At 44.8% G+C, this 17,012-nt stretch overlaps 1 long non-coding RNA gene across 3 annotated transcripts; it reads left to right on the forward strand.

Annotated features, from left to right (window-relative positions):
* The first annotated feature begins 10,106 nt into the window (after window positions 1–10,106).
* Window positions 10,107–14,848, forward strand: LOC138358678 (uncharacterized). Of its 3 annotated transcripts, none has more exons than XR_011225533.1 (3): window positions 10,107–10,401; window positions 12,572–12,932; window positions 13,464–14,848. It is a non-coding gene; the product is annotated as an uncharacterized lncRNA (long non-coding RNA). The 3 variants fall into 3 exon arrangements; XR_011225532.1 differs by lacking the exon at window positions 10,107–10,401 and adding an exon at window positions 10,428–10,772; XR_011225531.1 differs by lacking the exon at window positions 10,107–10,401 and adding an exon at window positions 10,767–10,897.
* The last annotated feature ends 2,164 nt before the right edge of the window (window positions 14,849–17,012 follow it).

A 17,012-nucleotide genomic window follows, 5' to 3' on the forward strand; every position in this document is an offset into this window, starting at 1 on the left:
CCCTATCGATTTTATCAATTCCCGTTACTATTTTGTACGTAGTGATTATATCGCCTCTTTTTCTTCTATCTTCTAGTTTTGGCATATTTAATTCCTCTAACCTCTTCTCATAGCTCTTGCCCTTTAGTTCTGGGAGCCACTAAGTAGCATGTCTTTGCACCTTTTCCAGTTTGTTGATGTGCTTCTTAAGATATGGGCACCACACAACTGCTGCATATTCTAACTTTGGCCTAGCAAAAGTCGTGAACAATTTCTTTAGTATATTGCCATCCATGTATTTAAAAGCAATTCTGAAGTTAGAAAGCGTGGCATAGGCTCCCCGCATAACGATCTTTATGTGGTCCTCAGGTGATAGTTTTCTATCTAGAACCACCCCTAGATCTCTTTCTTTATCAGAATTCTTTAAAGATTTCTCACATAATTTATACGTTGTGTGGGGTCTATGTTCTATTCCACATTCCATAACATGGCATTTATTAACATTAAATTCCATTTGCCAAGTGGTGCTCCATATACTTATTTTGTCCAGGTCATCTTGAAGGGCATGACAATCATCTAAGTTTCTTATCCTTCCTATTATCTTAGCATCATCAGCAAACATGTTCATATAATTTTGTATACCAACTGGTAGATCATTTATGTAGACAATAAACATCACTGGTGCAAGAACTGAACCCTGTGGTACTCCACTTGTGACATTTCTCCAGTCCAATACATTGCCTTTGATCACTGCCCCCATTTTTTTATGTCAGAAATTTTTTCATCCATGTCAGAAGCTTACCTGTCACCCCTCCAATATTTTCCAGTTTCCAGAACAATCTCTTATGTGGAACTCTGTCGAAAGCTTTTTTAGGTCCAGATAGATGCAGTCAACCCAACCTTCTCTTTCCTGTAATATCTCTGTTGCTCGATCATAGAAACTGAGTAAATTCGATACACAGGCTCTTTCAGATCGAAATCCATACTGTCTGTTTGATATTATATCATTTCTCTCCAGATGTTCTACCCATTTAGTTTTATTTTTTCCAATATTTTGACTATTACACTTGTCAATGATACAGGTCTATAATTAAGGGGGGTCTTCCCTGCTTCCACCTTTGTAGATTAAGGCTAAATTAATTTGTATCTAGATTAATTTGTAGAAAAGGCTATGTTAGCCTTTTAGTAGTGTGGTAGTGATGGTGTTGGTGAGTAGTGTGGTAGTGATGATGATGGTGAGTAGTGTGGTAGTGAGGATGGTGAGTAGTGTGGTAGTGATGATGGTGAGTACCACACTACTCATCATCATCACTACCACACTAGTGATGAATAGTGTGGTAGTGATGGTGAGTAGTGATGAGGGAGAGTAGTTTTGAGTCTCTAAGCCGCCTCACTGTCTGGCCTGTTGCCGCCGTGAGGGGGCTTGGTGGGCAGCTGCCGGAGTGTGATGCTCCATGGGTCAGTCCTCTGTCCTTTGGCAGCCTTATGCTCCTGCTGCTGCCTTTACCAATTTTGCCAGACCCCTTTTCCTTTTCCTCGTGTTTCCTTTTTCTCCCCCGTCTTCAATCAAATTGTCATTTCCTGCCGACCTTTTGCCTGTTTGGATTATTCTTTCGACCTTCTTTTGTTTTGACGCCCGGGTCTTTGAGGAGGCCTACTCTTAAACCCGTAGAACTGTAGTACCCAACGTTTCGAGCGAGGGGAACCTTTTATTGTCAATCCTCCTTACGTCACTGAACCCGCTCTCGGCGGACTCACGGTTCTTAAGGTGGTGTTTGTGGGGCGTATACTCATGACGCACCCCTGGGGGGCCCCGCAAGATCGGCGATAGGTTCTTGTTGGGTGTCCTGCCTCTAATTGTGGCTCTGTGGTGGGTGTGGGGGCACATTCGTGAATGAAAGTTTTTCCTCGTTTTCATGGCTGATAATGTTTCCCTTGTACCTTCTCAGGCTTGTGGGGTGGACGACCAAGCCCCCGAGTCGGACTGTGTTGGAAGACCAGGCCCTGTAGCCCCGGCTGCATTGGGCCCCAACTACCTGACTACTCCCCTCAGCTTCCCTCCCTCCTCTGCGGTAGGGTCGAGTCCCCAGCCCCCAGTGGTGACCACTTCGTCCCCTGGCACGGCTTCGTCTCTCATTGTGACTACTGCGCCTTTTACCCCCCCTCTCTCTCTGGGGGTTCTCAACGCCGTCCCCGCCATGGCCACACTCGCACAATCCCTTCCCATAATAATACAACACCTTGTTTGGTCCCGCTACGTGGGCTAAATACTTTGATCTCCACCATCTGGATTCTACTCCTGACGATTTCTCCCTCCATAAACACCTTGTTGATTCAGTAGATGCCTCTGTTACTTTTAACTCCACCAGTTACGGTACGCGTGTCATCACTGCTCCTTCTCAGGATGCAGCTACTCGCTTAGCCGCTTTGTCCTGCATTGGAGAGACCCCTGTTCGGGTCTCCAAAAACACTCAGTTAAATGCCAGTGTTGGCACTGTTCTCCTCCCACACCATGTTGCAACTGGTGTTCGGGACCTCAAAGATTGCCATGAGGATATTAAACATATCCTCGAAGCCCAAGGCCATTCTGTCCTCCAGGTGGACGTGTTTACTCGACCCCCTCGTGGTCGTCGCCGTCAGCCCCTTCGAGTTGCAAAATCACCTTTGATAGTAGGGCCCTTCTGCCCTCTATTATTCTTGCTGGTGCCAGATGCTCCGTTCAGGAGTACATTCCCTCTCCTAGACTTTGCAATAAGTGTTGGAAGTTCAGGCACGGTGTCCTCAAATGCACCAGTACTGTGTATCTGTGCCCCTTGTGTGGGGACGATAGTCATTCTAAGTCAGAGTGCACTTCTCTCCAGGCTCGCTGCCTCAATTGCGGTGAAGCCCACCCTACCTTCTCACGCTCGTGTATGCACTACAAACTCGAGGAAGCCGTCCTCAACTTAAAGCACCGTGATCGTCTGTCTTTTCCTGAAGCGAGACGCCAAGTTCGTCGTCTCGCCCCTTTCGCGGGTGTCTCCTACGCTCGCATGTTGCGTTCTACCTCTCCTCGTCCTTCCCATCTTCCTCAGTCTCATAACCGTTTCCAGGCCTTCAACCCGACCACACCCACCACCACCTCCCCTATTCCTTTGCCTCCTGTCCCGGATAGTCTTCCTCCCGGTTCTCCATCTGGGGTTTCCCCCCTTCCTACCCAGTCCACCATATCTCCTTTGTCTTCTTCCCCATCTCCCCTCACTCTTTCTTCCCGACCCTCCCCCCAGTCTCTTGACCCTCCACGCCACTTGTCTGTCCAGGCTGATATCCATCATCCTCCCAGCAATCTTCGTGTTGTTCGTTCCCGCTCCTCTTCTCCCGTTGAGACCACTGAGTCTGTCGCCCGGTACATTGTTACTGGAATGCCTGTCTCTTCGAGTCAGAAACGTAAGCCTGGCTCCTCTCCTTCCTCTCCAGCGGGTAAGAAGGTTTTGCTTTCTTCCTCACCCCCTCCCTCTGACTCTGTCACTACATCCCCTCCCATTTCAGTGGTCGAACCCCCTGTCCCAGATATGGAGGTTTCTTTCACCCCAATTCCCTCTCGGTTGCTGCCCTTGCTGAGGTGCACTCCCTGACTTCTGCTCCCCCCCCCCCCTCCTCCAGCTGTCCTTGCCTGCCCCTCTCAGTTGTCTCCTCCTCCGGACCCCGTCAGTCCGCCTCTGGTCTGTTCTCTCGCTCCCTTCCCTCTATCCTTACTAAGTTTACCCATGCCCCCTGACCCTGATCCTGAGATTCTTTAATAAACTGTGTTCTTCTATACCTTTATTTCTTTCTTGTTCTCTGTTACTGTCCTTTCTCTTTGATAATGTCTATTCTTCAGTGGAATATTCGTGGGTTTTATGCCAACTTCCATGAACTCCAACTTCTAATTACACAGTTTACACCACTTTGTGTTTGTCTCCAGGAACCAATGCTTGGTGCTCGTCCTGGTCACTTTCCTGGTTATTCCTTTCTTTCTCCCCCCCCCCCCTCCCAGCAAGAGCTGGGGCCCATAACTATTGCTCTCTTAATTCGATCTGATATTCCCTGTGTCCCCTACTTCTTCCATCACCTATCCATTGTTCTGCTGCCCGTGTTTTTGTGGGTAAATGGTATACAATCTGTTCCATTTATCTCCCCCCAAATGTCCCTCTTTCCCTTCCTGATCTTAAGCACCTCCTGGACTCCTTGCCAGATCCGGTGCTCCTTTTGGGTGATTTCAACTGTCGACATTCCCTCTGGGGTGATGTTCTGAGAAACACCCGAGGCCGTCTTCTTAAGCCGTTCGTCCTCGCTTCTTCTCTATCTCTTCTGAATTCTGGTGAGCCCACTCATGTGGACTCGAACTCACACACCCTTTCCTGTCTTGATCTTTCTCTCTACTCGTCGTCCCTTTACTTAGATTTCACGTGGCAGGTTCTTGATGACCTCCATAACAGTGATCATTTCCCTATCCTCGTTTCCTCTTTCTTTTTCCACCCTTCCCTCTCCTTCCCTTGGTGGTAGTTTGCCCAGGCTGACTGGAGCTTATTTCCCCTCCGTGCTACTCTGACATCTCTCTGCCTCTTCCCCGTGCACGCTCCTTCTTTTTTATAACATTGTCTTCAACACTGCCCTCCACTCTATTCCACTCTATTCCTCGCTCTTCCTCCCGGGGCACACGGAAGTGCGTTCCCTGGTAGAATGCGGACTGTGCTCGGGCTGTCCGCTGTAAGCGTGCAGCCTGGAAGAAACACCACTGCCGGCAGATGGCTGATTCTTTTATTTTGTTTCGGAAGGCAAGTGCGGTGGCCCATAGGACCATCCGTACAGCTGAACGTGAGAGTTGGAAATCTTATGTTTCCACCATTACGTCCGATACTCCTCTGCCCCAGATCTGGAAGAAGATCAGCAAGATTGCGGGCAACTTCGTTCCAGATGTCTCGCCGGTTCTTCACCTCCATGGTACTCTTGTGGCAGATCCAGTGAAGGTCTCGACCGAACTGGGTTCCCATTTTTCTTCTGTTAGCTCTGGTTCTCATCTTCCTCAATCCTAACCTTCTTCGTAAGCCTGTTCTTGAATCTTATCCTTTATATTTCCGCACTCATCTCCGCCTTTCCTATAACTATCCCTTCTCTCTCTCTCTGAACTTCAGTCTGCCCTGGCCCTCTGCAGTTCTACGGCAGCGGGCTTGGATGACGTTCATTATGAGATGCTTCGCCATCTCCCTCCGTGCACGTGTCAGTATTTACTGACTCTGTATAATCAGGTCTGGGAGTCGTCGTCAGTCCCTGAGGACGGGCTCGATGCCGTTGTACTCCCTATTCGGAAACCAGGGTCTCTCGGTACGTCCCCTAAGGACTTCCGCCCTATTGCTCTCACGAGTTGTGTTTGCAAGCTGTTTGAGCATATGGTAAATGTCCATCTGATGTGGTTCTAGGAACACCATCACCACCTCTCCTTCTCAATTTGGTTTTCGCAAGAGCAGCAGGACGACTGATATCCTGGTGAAATTGGAGGTCCATATTCGTACTGCTTTTGCTGTGAAGACCTCCATTGTTGCTGCCATTTTTGACCTGGAAAAGGCTTATGACACGACTTGGAGATACCATATTCTGTCCCAACTTCGTTCTTTTGGTCTTCGTGGTAATCTCCCTCTCTTCCTTCAAAGCTTTCTCTCTCGTCGTACCTTTCGAGTCAGGCTTGGTACCACTCTCTCTGCCTCTTTTCGGCAGTATGAAGGTGTGCCCCAAGGTAGTGTTCTTTGTACTACTCTTTTTTCTGGTTGCCCTCATTGGTCTTCTTTCCTCCCTTCTGGCATCTTCTCCGCTCTTTATGTTGACGATCTTACTCTTTGCTGTCTGGGTGATGGTTCGCCTCTCCTTCAACTTGCGATTGATGCCGTGTCATCTTGGGCCACCAATCATGGCTTCAAGTTCTCTACTACTAAGACTTGTGCCATGACTTTTACTCGGAAGCGGGTCGTTTTTCGTCCCTCTTTGTCACTTATGGTCATCCCCTTGAGTACAAAGATTCCACGAAGCTTTTGGGGTTATTCTTTGACACTCTTGCCTCTATCGTGCTTTGACTTTTACCCCTCCTGTAGTTCCTGTTCCTCTTCACCACCTTCCTCTTTCTGTCCGTTTGTCTCGCTTACAAGATTCTCTTTCGGTTCGTATCACTAATGTTTCTCCTCGTATTGTTCCATCCTTGCCCCCGTGGAGGGTCCCCCTTCCCAAATTTTGTACTTCTCTGACCCGCATCACTAAAGCTTTTACCCCTCCTACAGTTCTTAAACGCCTCTTCCTTGAGCACTTTTCTTCTCACTCATTCCCATCTTCACCGATGGGTCTAAGTCTGCTGACGGTGTGGGCTACTCTGTTGTTTTTCCTGACCTCACTTATATGTGTCGCCTTCCTCCGGAGGGTAGCATTTTCACAGCAGAACTTTATTCTATTCTCTATGCTCTTCGTCTCCTGCTTTCCTGGTGTCAATCCTCCTTCGTGGTGGTAGTTGACTGTCATAGTGCCCTCATGGCTTTAGGGTCCTTTAATCCGGTCCACCCAGTGGTTATCGAGATTCAACATTGGCTGTTTCTTATCTCCAGTAAATTTAAGTCGGTTGCGTTTTGCTGGGTTCCCAGCCATCTTGGTCTCTCTTTAAATGAGCGTGCGGATGCTGTCACTAAGGACGCTATCCGCACTTGTCCCACCTCCCGTAAAGGTATTCCTTATTCCGACTTTTACCCAGTTATTCATGCATCCATCCTTGCCCGCTGGCAGAGTTGTTGGTCTTCTGTTACTGGTAACAAACTGCGTACTCTTAAGAGTCATGTGTCCCAGTGGCCTTCCTCCTGCCACCGTAACCGGCGGTGGGAAAAGGCTCTGGCTAGGTTACGTATTGGCCATACCCGTTTAACTCACGGTCACTTAATGGAGTGCCGCCCCTGCTCCTTATTGTCCAAATTGCATTGTCCCCTCTTACGGTCGTGCATATCCTTGTTGAATGTCCTGACTTCCAGGACGAGCGTGTGTCTTGCTTTCCGACCGCCCCTCGCGGTCACCTGTCCCTCAATAGAATTCTTGGTGACTCGGATACTTTTGATATCGTTCGCCTTATGCGTTTTTGTTCTGGTATTGGCCTCCTTGGTGATATTTAGCGCCCTCTGATTATCTTGCACATTTGATGGTGCTACATAGCCTTCCCGGTTTGGTGCCTTCTATTGATAATTACTTACTTATTGCAAACACGATGAATATAGGGTCCACAACAAGTCTCACGATGTTTGAGGTTCAGTACCACCCAAAAGGATAGGTATGGGGACCACTACCACCTGCTGAATGGGTATTTGGTCCACTACCACCTGTTGGATTTGTATGGGGTTCGCCACTGCCCACTGGATGGGTACTGGGTTCACTACCGCCCACTGGATGGGTATGATGTTCACTGCCACACACTGGATGGGTATGGGGTCCTTTACCACCCGCAGGATGAGTATGGGGTCCACAACCACCATAAGGATGGGTTTATGGACCACTACCACCCACAGGATGGGTATGGGGTCCACTACCACCTGTAAGATGGGTATACCACCCATAAGATGGGTATGGGGTCTACTACCATCCACAGGATTGGTAGTGGATCCCATATCCATCCTGTGGGCGGTAATGGACCCCATACCCATCTTGTGGGCGGTAGTGGAAAGGGTTATAGAGGCACATAATGGGCTCAGGGACTGAAACCAACAATTCATTTAGCTAAGCAAGTTGCAATCTTGATGAGCTAGTTACAAAATCCAATACACATCGTCGTGTTTTGAAGACGAGAGGAGCACCGAGGACCCATCCGGCGTCGTCATCTGTAAGGGAGTTAAGAGTAGCTATAATGCCTCCTTTAAATTGAGCACACCTCAGGAAGGAGTCCTCAGTCCTACGCTTTTCAGCATGCTGATGCATAGACTAATAGCTGACGTACCTACACAAGTCCATGAAGCATCTGCTATACTGACGACATTTGCGTCACTGCAAATAGTGGCAATAGGCTACAGACTCTCCTTTATACACTTACAAATAATAGTATTGAATGTGGGCTTATCGTCTCCACAGGTCAAACAAGGACTCTATGCTTCCCAAAAAATTAATATTCCTCCTATTTTTAGTCAATGAACAGCGGGTTGAAAACTGCAGGCATTACAAATACCTCAGTGTGAATATTAATAATAACATTGTAAGTGAACTACAGTTTAAGCTTAAAGAAAGGCTAAGAACTCTTAAAACGCTTGCTGGAAAGCACATTGGTATTAATGTTAAATATGCTAGAATGTTCTACACGATGTTCATCAGGTCACTAGTCGACTACCACGCCCTGTACCTTATTAGTCTCCCTAGCAATAGGCTGAAAGCTTTAGAAAAAATTCAAAATGAAGCCATGAGGATAGGATAATTCTTGGAGCCCCCAGATGCACAAGAACCATCAACATAAGGGAGGAGCTGAAACCCCCAACCATATGTGAAAGAATTGAGCAGCTCAGTCAGTCAGAAGGTAAGGGTGAATTGAGTCACCCTTACCTTCTGTGTAAGGGTGACGAGAGACCCAACATCACCCTTACTACTTAAGAGAAAAACTTGACAAGTGCTGTATATAGGCGGGAGAGTGTTGCCAACGCACCAGCGGCCAACTTACACGCAAGCTGGCTGAGTAGAAGTGTTGCCAATTTCATTTAACTAAATATTCCTATTATATGCAACGTACTAGCCAATGATATTCCATTATATCTGTACCCTGATATACAAGTGTCATCAGCAAAAAGAGCAAGGAAAACCCAGCACTCCTGAAAGCAATAACACATGAAACCATTGATTCCTTTATAAATAACTTATGCCGTCACGATCACCATGCTTACGTTGATGGGTCTGTACAAATGTCAACAGGTCTCACTGCAGCAGCCTGTAGAATATACAAAGAAGACATATGTCCACAGACCACAAGTGTGAGACTGAATAACTGGCTTAGCACCACACATGCAGAATTAGCTGCACTACAACTGGCCACTAACGCACTGAAGAACAGTGGAGGAGTATTTTTCTGTGATTCAGTCAGCTCCTTAGGCTCGTAAAAACCCAACATGCAGAATAGATAGTAGGATTGTTGTGACTTTCATTCTAAACAACATTATTAATGCAAAGAGCAAGAGTTTCAGAGAGTCATTTGTATCGATAATGAAGTAGTTTAGTTAGAAGCGTCAGCGTTTCTGCCCGAAACGCTGCGCGTACTTTACAAGATTTACAAGATTTTTTTAGAGGAAGAGGCTTAACAAGATTGTAAAGAAGAGGCTTTGCAAGATTGTAATTACCATATTATGTATCCTCACAATCTCAATGTACTTTCTTGTATATGCATAAATAAATAAAATAAGTTTATTTGTTTTTTTTTGCGTTGAGGTTAGTATTTTCTTCCCTGATTCCATGTATGACTAACCATCCTGTGAGATGTAAATATTAGATGAACTTACAGCTAGTTTTTTTTTATCTACACTGTGTAATCTTTAATATAGAATAGGATAGCAGTACATTGCTCTGTATACCTAAGCTTTTTAATATATATATAACAAGAAATCTGGCGTCACGAAGATATCGTTGAGACGCCCTGACGTTAGTTATTATAAAGCATAAATGTTCACACTTCAATAAGTTAAAGTCACTTAATTTGTCATTAACGAGCAATATCTTAAGTCAATTGAAAGCAAATATTTAGCATCATCCAGTGTTGTGTCAGGAACTTTGGGTTGTTGGTTTGTTGGTCTGTTATTACATATATTGTAGCGGCCATTAACAGTTCTTGACAGACCATTATTACTTCACTGTAGATTATATTGCAAATGTTGTTCTGTTGTTCTGTTGCAACATTTACAATAGACTGTTGTATTTGGCTTGTAAAATAGATTTTATTGGTTCATTAGGAACTCGTTCGTATTTGGGGAAGTGAAGGAGTGGCTGTTGGCCATTGTTAATTGACACTTGAGACTCGCAAAATGTTAACCAATGGGGTGAGTTTTAGGGTGAATGTCAACCAATCAGCGGCCGAGTGTGGTTGGCTGCTGGTTATATAAGTGCCGATGAGACATAATACACTTTAGTGTGTTTTACCTCACTTTTGGTGCACAGTTCCAGCCACTCTATTCAACATATATATAGCTGACCTTCCCCAACCCCAACATGGAGAATACATCACATACGCTGACGATGTCACCAAAGTAATATGCCAACCAGGACCATCAAAGCCGCAGCAAAGCCGCAGCAATTGAACTCATAAACAACTTTGAGAAGCAATGGAAAATTGGCACCAACAAACAAGTTTCAGATAATATTGCGAAAAGAAACCCGGACCCCATCATCTTTGACAACCATCCGATCCAATATGCGGAGGTAGGCAGAATACTGGGACTTGTGATATATAGAACAGGGATACAAATTCATGTAAGGGACCGACTAAACAAAGCCAAAGCAGCATTAGGAAAACTGAGAAGATTCCGAAGCCTCGGTACTAACATTCAGATCCACCTATATAAGGCTCTAGTTCGGCCGCATCTAGAATATCCCCCAGTACCACTACACACCATAAAGAAAACTAACATGCAGAAACTGCAAGCAGTACAAAATAAGGCGCTAAGGAGAGCAGCAAAACACCGTCCACCATATGACCAGACAATCCAGGAGCTCCATGAACTCCTGAACATACAGCCACTAAACATCAGACTGCAGCACCAAGCCATCAAGGTGTGGAACACCATCGAAAGGTTAGAGGACCCAATGTTAGGAAGATTACTCAAAGATGAGACGCCCCGCTCCCACAGCTGGTGGCCCAAGAGCCTCGATTCTCTGGCTGAAAACCCCGCCCCACAGTATATAATCCCCAGATGAGGTGTGTATATATGAACTCGATAAGTGTATGAACTCGATAAATAATAATAAAACAAAGAGCCTTAAACAGAACATGTGTGGACGCATCAGTGTATATATGAATGCTACACAGTATTCATCTATGGACATCCATATATGGTGAAACACGTGTGAAGAACCTCACAGCTCCCTGACAAGAGGGAGCCAGCTTAGTTGCCAACACCCACACAGTGTCAGCAAAGCGGACAGCCCGCCTGCTTTCATACCTCTCGCTGTATTTCCCACTTCTATACTTCCCTTCACCTATGTCTCTCCTTCCTCCAAAAAAAAAAAAATTGTATGTGGGGGGGATCCTGCCCCCCCCCCTCCCCATTGTTGCGTCACTCCCTCCCCCCCCCCATTGTTGCGTAACATCCCCCTCCTCCCTCTCCCCCCCCCATTGTTGCGTCTCCCTCCCCTCCCCCCATTGTTGCGTCACCCTCCCGTCATAAGGAAACTGCCACTATTCTACACTTGCCGTGACTAATGTTAAGGTTGGGTTAAGTGGTCATAACTCACTATAGCTGACCCAAACTGTCCTGTGAGGCTCCTCCACCTCACTTGTATCATGCCACAGGCTGCCCCCCTTAACCTCTCGCCGCGATCTTTAAAAACTGGGTTATACATATTACATATTTCTGTAAGTGTACAATAGGGATAATAGTTCGAAACCACAAATTAAAAACTAAATTTTAAATGTCTTAATAACATGACTAAAATTTAGCAGCCTAGTAATGTAATTCTTGTAATGGGTAACTAGAATTTACAATGAATCAGGGTATCCTAATTTAAGATGTCCATCCCTGGTGTAAATTTTGTTTTCATAAACGCTAATTACATTACTATCGTCTATATTGTAAAAATTGCCTTGTAGTATTTCAGTAGACTATCATTCATAATTCGTGTAGTTATGTAAATAACTAATGTCAGACATTAACGAGAAAATTCGTCCTGACCATTGCAACTGAACGATAGTTAACTATGGGCCTCCCTCGGGGGGGGGGGGGTTATGCACAAGGCATTTAGAAATTGAAATAAGTTTGCGTGTTTTACCTCAATAAAGGGATGAGGTAGCTCAAGCTATTCTTGCCCCGTTCAGTACATCGTGTTAATACATACATAGTCGCAAACAATGAACATATTAACATTTTGAGAAACGTATACATTTCCCAAGGCAGTCAGAAGGTTGACCAACGCGCCTTAAGTAAAAATCCTATGCCAAGTCTCCGGACACTTCCCCCACAGTGTTGCTCTAGCAGTTCAAAGTTGTACTTGGCTAATGTACATTAAAGCCACGCACGTTGACTATTCCAGTTTCTTAAGAGGACAATATTGTTAAATGTAGAAAATTGGTAAGCTTTTACTTTAGTGTACAGTAAAGACCAAGCCCTTTACTACCAAGTCCCGTTTCTGCCCGAAACGCTGCGCGTGCTAGTGGCTTTACAAGACTGTAATTACCATATTTGTATCCTCGCATTCCTTATTTACATTCTTGTATATGCATAAATAAATAGTCCTATACTACCAAGGTGTAGCATTAATTACAGAAGATAGTAAATCTTAAGGCAAATGCAAATTATATTTATTAACAAAGTTCTTGCCGCTGGGGCAAGTCTAAATGCACTGTCTTAAATTGGTATTACTTTCCTAATTTCAGTTTCTGCTTTAAATACTGGTGTGGGTGTAGTCTGGGACCACTACATCACCCCAGACGGCGTCTTGGTGTTCCTTCACTCTCAGGAGCAAAACCAGTTGTCTGCACTAGTTGTCTCTTCTCTCCTTACACAAGTCCTCCTTCAGGGAAAATGACTAAGACAGTTGTCCCAAGAGTAACAATTTTGAAACTAGTTTCCAGTTCCATGTAACCAGTTCAGTCTTAAAGCGACACACTTGTCCCTCCAACTCCTTCCTACATTTAAGGTACCGCGGTGTTCTTTGGCCCCTCAGCCCCAGCTTGGCTCAGCCTTAAAGACTACAGCAAACTCTACACTCCATCCTGTGGAACACCTGGTAACATGGTAAGTAAAATGATGGTTTTATTTGGTTACTTTTATTCAGAGTAATGTGCTTAGAGTACCCAAGCTGCAGGGTTGTCATTGTCTTGTTGCGGTGACAAAGAATAAAACTATTATTGTCCCCTTTTAGTAAATTTCGAATAAAATTTAAATGGTCTTGGATGCATTAAACTAGGGCTGGTAAACCATTTCTCGTGGTGAGTGAATACTAATGCCTACAGCTGGGATAGCAAACTGTTACTGCTCATCTTGGCAGAGGCTTCCAGCTAGTTAGTATAGAAGACAAGGATAAGGAACACTTGATAAAGAGCGTTATCGCTAGAACCGAGTTAAACTAATAAAGTTAACTTATAAATTATTGAAATACGCATTAAACTTTAAATATGGTCATCCTGCTGGATTTACTAAATGGCAATTTTATCTAAAACTTAATTTTTTGTTGTTGGGCTGCAGTTCATATGGACAAGCAGCGCTTTGTGTGTACAATGGTTTACAGTTTTGCTCGACGCATAATTAATATTTCTGTACTTGCAGGTCAGCTGCATGATGTGTTTGCAGCGTTACTGGAGTCTGGCAGAATTAAACCATTGCGACAGATCATGTTGGACCTCTCCAGTCACCTCTGAAGCTGAACACAGGGAAGGTTGCCAACCGTCTCCGGTAATTAAGACAGATAAAAGGCAGAGACAAGAGGCACTACAGTGGCGTCTGCTGCTTGGTGAGAGGTGGACGTGCTGCTGCTGCTGCTCCACACTTGGTTCTTGCACGTGGCTGTTGCTGCAGCTGGATATTGTGACTGTGCCACAGACTGCTGCAGCTGGATATTGTGACTGTGCCACACTGTTGCAGTGATAGTGCCTTTGTGGCGAGGAAATGGCTAAGGCGGTCTCCCTAAGTGGTATACAATCCTACATTGGGCCAGAAGAAAGTGAGGATGAGACATGATCCCAGGCTGTATCTTGGTAATAAACACACACTGCGAAATATTCAGACCGGGAAGTGACAGTAGAGATTAAATCCTGCTAAATTATCTTGCAGAGTTTTCTTTAGTTGTCAATGTTCCAAACATTTTGTTCAAATAAAAGGGGCCAAAATCACTTTCTTGTGCCTAGGCTTTCATTTGCCAGCATGACAATTTAGTGTCGGGTCATATGCCAGGAATAATAGCATGTCCAAAATGGACAATCTACGTGGATTAGGGATTGAGTAGGTTACTTTCTTTATACTTTAAGTCCTCATCGCCAAGTATTAAGGCTAGATGACAAAGTTACGGTTAATGTAAATAGACCGAATTTCTCAAGGCTGTATTCTCATTCAGAGTTTGTATATTTATACTTTTTTACGGTTTATTTCTATAAATATTCATACTAGTTTGTTTACCGACATATCAGAAGTTACGGTTAGTGGAAATAGATCTAAAAATTTCTGAAGGCTGTTTTCTCGTTCCGAATTTGTATATTTATACTGCCATAAGATTTATTCCTATAAATATTCCTACTAGTTTGTTTACCGACATATTTCAGACTATATCTCAGTGTCTTCACTTGGTTTTGGTTAGTTAAGAATAAAACAAATTCAGCTTGTCGCTCTTAGTTAAATAAAAGCCGAACACCTGTGAATATCTTACACATACGCGGGTCACTTAGAAAAAGCCATTTTCATGATTCTATCTATTCTAAGATTGGCTGGTATTTAATAGTGGGTTTCAGAGGTCACATTTAAATTACTCCATTCTCTTCACTAATACCTAGTGAAGTAATATTCCATGCAATAATTTTTTCATAAGCCCAGAGAAGTTCGATGTATACAGAAGTGTTTGAATTTTGATGTTTTTTTTATGTAAAATGTACTTGAATAAATTGAACCTGCGTCTGGGATGCTCCCGGACGCAGGTTCGAATCCTCGTCACGGCCCTTGTGGATTTGTTCATTTGATGCATCACGTTAGTGTGATTATCTGTGTGTGATTGTACTTGTATATTATTTAAATTATAAAAACTTGATACAATAATCACTTGTGTATTGCGTTGACCTAATTACATTATTTAATTAGCCCGGTTATATACAAATATCTAAATCCTCAAAGACGGTTATATACATTAAAACACTGGTGCTTGTCCCGTATTGTTTAATCACCTTGTCTTTGTGGTTTGTATGTTACAGAACCACTTGAAAGATAAAATAAAAAATGCTTTGCAATAGTGATTGAAACTGTTTCATATAACCTGCAGATAAATATTTAGTATCGTCTTTGGATAATTGCGGACTGAGCATGACAGGTAAGGTAAGATTATATATAAAATGAGATATATGGGGATATCTAGAGGATATCGCTGGAGGCACCGTTGGATATCAGACATACTCGACGCTATTGCATCGATGGACATGGTTAAATCGACGCAATTGGAACGTTGAATAAACGTCGAATCAACACTATATCGACGCTTGTGCAATGTTCAATCTACGATATTTCTACGTCAAATCTACAATATTCAAAGGATGAAACAAAGGTTTATTCAACATTAGAGCAAAAGTATTAAAAACATTGAATTGACGATACTGCAACGTAAAATCGACTATTTGAAATTGGTGATATTACAATACAGTAGATTTATGGTGGCAATAGCGTCGTTTTAACGTTGATTTATTGTTGCAATACCGTCGATTTACCGTTGTAATACCGTCGATTTACCGTTGTAATACCGTCGATTTACCGTTGTAATACCGTCGATTTACCGTTGTAATACCGTCGATTTAACGTTGTAATATCGTCGATTTATCGTTGCAATAGCGGCGATTTATTGTTGCAATACCGTCAATTTAACGTTGCAATAACGTCGATTTAACGTCTGCTACCTACCTTACGTAGCTTCCGTGGATCAATGGCACCCGCGGCCCGGTCTCCGTGGATCAATGGCACCCGGGGCCCGGTCTCCGTGGATCAATGCCCCCCGCGGCCCGGTCTCCCGGTTGGTTGCCTGATCCATGAATTTTGAAAATTTATGGACAGACGACCAACCGAGAGGCCTGGACGGAGACCGGGCCGCGGGTGTCATTGATCCACGGAGACCGGGCCGCGGGTGCCATTGATCCACGGAGACCGGGCCGCGGGTGCCATTGATCCACGGAGACCGGGCCGCGGGTGCCATTGATCCACGGAGACCGGGCCGCGGTGACATTGATCCACGGAGACAGGGCCGCGGTGACATTGATCCCCGGAAGCTGCGTAAAGTAGGTAGCAGACATTAAATCGACGTTATTGCAACGGTAAAACGACGTTATTGCAACGGTTAAACAACGCTATTGCAACGGTAAAACGACGATATTGCAACGTTAAATCAGCACTATTGCAACAGTTAAACGACGCTATTGCAACGTTAAATCGACACTATTTCAACATTGAATCGACTAATCAGGAGCCACGGACAGAGACCGGGCCATAGGGTCATTGATCCCCAGAATTTACGTAAGGTAGTTTTTTTTCTAAGGTAGGTAGCAGACGTTAAATCGATGCTCAGTCCCACAAGGTCTCCGTCCTGTCCTCTGTGCTCAGTCCCACAAGGTCTCCATCCTGTCCTCTGTGCTCAGTCCCACAAGGTCTCCGTCCTGTCCTCTGTGCTCAGTCCCACAAGGTCACCGTCCTGTCCTCTGTGCTCAGTCCCACAAGGTCACCGTCCTGTCCTCTGTGCTCAGTCCCACAAGGTCACCGTCCTGTCCTCTGTGCTCAGTCCCACAAGGTCACCGTCCTGTCCTCTGTGCTCAGTCCCACAAGGTCACCGTCCTGTCCACTGTCCTCAGTCCCACAAGGTCACCGTCCTGTCCTCTGTGCTCAGTCCCACAAGTAAGTAATTATCAATAGAAGGCACCAAACCGGGAAGGCTATGTAGCACCATCAAATGTGCGGGATAATCAGAGGGCGCTAAATATCACCAAGGATGCCAACACGAGAACAGAAACGCATAAGGCGAACGATATCAGAAGTATCCAAGTCAATAAGAAGACTATCGAGAGACAAGCAACTGCAGGGGAGTCGGAAAAAAGACACACGCTCGTCCCAGAAGTCAGGACATTCAACAAGGATATG

The sequence above is a fragment of the Procambarus clarkii genome, chromosome 85 (genome assembly GCF_040958095.1).
Source record: "Procambarus clarkii isolate CNS0578487 chromosome 85, FALCON_Pclarkii_2.0, whole genome shotgun sequence".
Classification (NCBI taxonomy): Eukaryota; Metazoa; Arthropoda; class Malacostraca; order Decapoda; family Cambaridae; genus Procambarus; species Procambarus clarkii.